Raw genomic sequence first — 3,385 nt, forward strand, 5'->3', positions numbered from 1 at the left:
TCCTAACATTGGCATCACCAGGGGACCTCTTGGAAATGTAAATTCAGCCCCACTCTAGACCTATGGAATCAGGAATGCTGGGGGTGGGGCCCAAAAAGTATTTTAACCAGGCTTCCAGGTGATTCTGATGCACTCTTACATTTGAGAACCACTGGTCTCCTCAAACCCACCGCCCTCCCCACCCCCATCTGCCTTGATGACCTTTTGATGTAGCTTCTCCTTGATCTTAGAATTTTTAACTCACCCTCCTAACATGTCTTTAGGAAGGAACCATGCAGATTCAGTCTTTTGCCTTGAAGGATAGACTCGAACAACCAATAGTTACAGAGAACAGTCTTTAGTTCTCAGATGAGCCTGGATGATGAGAATCCTGCAGCTATTTTAAGGAGCTTTAAAAAAGAGAGAGACAAAGCCGTCCCTGCCCTACTGCCCTCTCAGCAGAAGGTCATGGCACAGTCTGAGGCACATGAGCAGTAGGCAGGCCGGCCCTGCCTGCAGGAATGTGGGCATCTGTGTCCACCAGGACTGAACTGTGAGGGTCAGATCCCTGGGAGAAATGCTTGCAGATGTGTGTCACCAGATAAAGCCAAACGTCTTTTCTAGCATTTTAGGTGGGACTGCAAAAGCTTCTGCCTATGGTACAGCAAGTGCTACTTTTTCCTTTGTCCTCTTATTGGATGTTCCCTGATACACTTCTTTGCCAAATAAATCATTGCATTTCTAATTTTATGTTTCCAATAGAAGCCAAGGGAGTAAAACCTAAAGATCAAGCCGTGGTTAGTATTTTGATTGTTCGTGTTTTGTCTGTCTGAGGGGCAGGTTATGAAGAAGCAGGATTAGAGCAGGTACTTCCATCTTCTACAGAAATATGGGGGCAGGCAAAAGTAGGTTTACAGTTGTGGGTGACATTCTTTTGAGTTACTACAGCTATTGTAAGAATAGTAAATGGTGTGTCTTTTTCCATATGAACTATAAACCTACTTTTGCCCATCCCTGTGTCTCTCTATATAATTTTATTGGCTCTGTTTCTTTGGAGAATCTTGACTAATATTTAGGGACAAATATTCTAGATAAATTTTTATAAAGCCTTGAGTTTATAAAAGTCTTGGTGAGTTGGAGGAACTTAGCCATGAAGCTACAGCATAGAGAGCAAAGGGCACAGTGACATTAATTGAAGCTGCATAGATTATTGTTTTTTTAAAATATATTTTTATTGATTTCAGAGAAGAAGGGAAAGGGAGAGATAGAAACATCTATGATGAGAGAGAATCATTGATTGGCTGCCTCCTGCAGGCCCCTTACTGGCGATCAAGCCCACAGCCCTGGCATGTGCCCTTGATTGGAATGGAACCTGGGACCCTTCAGTTCACAGACCCATGCTCTATCCACTGAGCCAAACCGGCTAGGGCTGAAGCTGCGTAGATTATGAAAGCAGGCAGGAAACAATGAGGAAGTCACTTATCAAGTTACACTCTATTCTAGTTGACTTTGAAGGCTCAATTTTGCTTCCAAGGATGCCTTACCTGCCGGCTAGAGAAGCTTGAGATTTGCATTTAATATGACAGGTCTGAAAAATGCCCGGTCTGCTTTAGTCTTTATTGCTGCATTGCACTGCACAGTCATTTTAGAGTCAATAAAAATGAACTGAGAGCTGGACACTGAGATACAATTATGAATTAAACATAATCTTGGTCTTACAGAATTCAAGATAATGTAGAGAAATGTCTAAATGAAAAGTTATAGTATTTTAGGATTAATACACACTCTAATAGAATTATGTATAAAATGATGTCATTCTGAGAGGCAGACATTATTATTTGTAATGTACCAATGAGGAAACTGAAATTCATAGAAGTTAAGAAACTGGTATATTGATACAGAGCTGCAAGTAGAGCAGGAAAATCTAGTGTTTGTTTTGGATGGCCATGTGCCTGGTTATTACAATGAAAGAAGAAAAAACTGGGTTCTGGGGAACAACAAGCCATCTCTACCACATCTCGCAAGACTCAACTCTTAAGATAATAGATATTTGTAAGATTCAAACTCTTAAGATTCTTCCAGCCACCTTAATCTTTAATTACTTGTGCTAGTCCCTGTGGTAGTTTTCTAAAAAAGAATAAATATAATTGCCTTTTTAAGAGAACTTTTACAAATATGCTCACAAAGTATAAATATACCAATAATTAACTTTCCAAAATAGGTTGAAAATTAAAATTGGGAGCATTGTGCAGATCACTTAATCTCTATCTCAAACTCCTTAGAAGCAAAAGAAAGGGTCAAGATTGAGATTCAAACTACTAATTATACTTAACTAGAGGCCCGATACACAAAAATTCACGCAAGAGTAGGCCTTCCTTCCCTCGGCTGCCAGCACTGTGATACACAAAAATTCACCCAAGAGTAGGCCTTCCTTCCCCCGGCTGCCAGCACTGGCTTCCCTCCAGCAGCCGGGACTCGGGCTACCCTCCTCCCAGGCCGCCCCCAGGCACCCGGGACCCCAGCTGTCTTTGCCCCACCCCCAGCTTCCTCAGGAAGGACATCCGGAATGATGTCTGGTCTAATTAGCATATTACCCTTTTATTAGTACAGAGACCCACCCATCTCAGGTCCCTTGTGACTCTTTCTGGTTGAGGTGGAAAATGAGAGCAGAGCAATTAGACTTATATTCATTAAACCAACTCAATCTCTTCTTATTCTAGTAATAAAATTGGCCCTGGGAATTTAAGAATGTTAATGGTGTTTTATTACTGTGCAATTAGTACATTAAACACTCATTAATTTATAATTATGTCACAAATACATTTTAAATTTATTTTATAGTAATATCTCCCATATCACTTGACTGAAAATCATATCATTAATGAGATAAAAGGATTCCTAGTTGCTTAGTTAAGCAATTAATGTCAGAAATGTCTAGATTAAGCTAAAGAGTTCAGGTTCTAAGAGTTAATAGTCTCTATTAAAAAATAATATCAACTAAGCATTTTGTCATCAAAAAGGATTTATTTGGGGAAAAACAAAGGATTGCAACTCAATGCATGCAGAAATCTCAAGCCAAGTGCATACCCTGGCCTGGGTGCCAAGATGAAGGAGTGTTTATATAAGGCAGGGGCGGGGACCCTTTTTCTGCCAAGGGCCATTTGGATATTTTTAACATCATTCACTTAATATAGTTCATCTACATATATAAAAAGCCAGCCACCACGATGACAGGAACGACCCATGACGGGTCGCTATGATGCCCACTGTGGCCAGCGAACCGGCCAGATCAGGGGTTGGGCCCACCAGCCAACCTCCCGCAGCCCCTCCCCCTGGCCAGCCTGCCCCTGATCAGACTCTCCCACCCAATAGGGGGCGGGGATGGGTGGCCAACCTGCAGCCCCCC

The sequence above is a fragment of the Myotis brandtii genome, unplaced genomic scaffold (genome assembly GCF_000412655.1).
Source record: "Myotis brandtii unplaced genomic scaffold, ASM41265v1 scaffold1914, whole genome shotgun sequence".
NCBI classification, from domain to species: domain Eukaryota; kingdom Metazoa; phylum Chordata; class Mammalia; order Chiroptera; family Vespertilionidae; genus Myotis; species Myotis brandtii.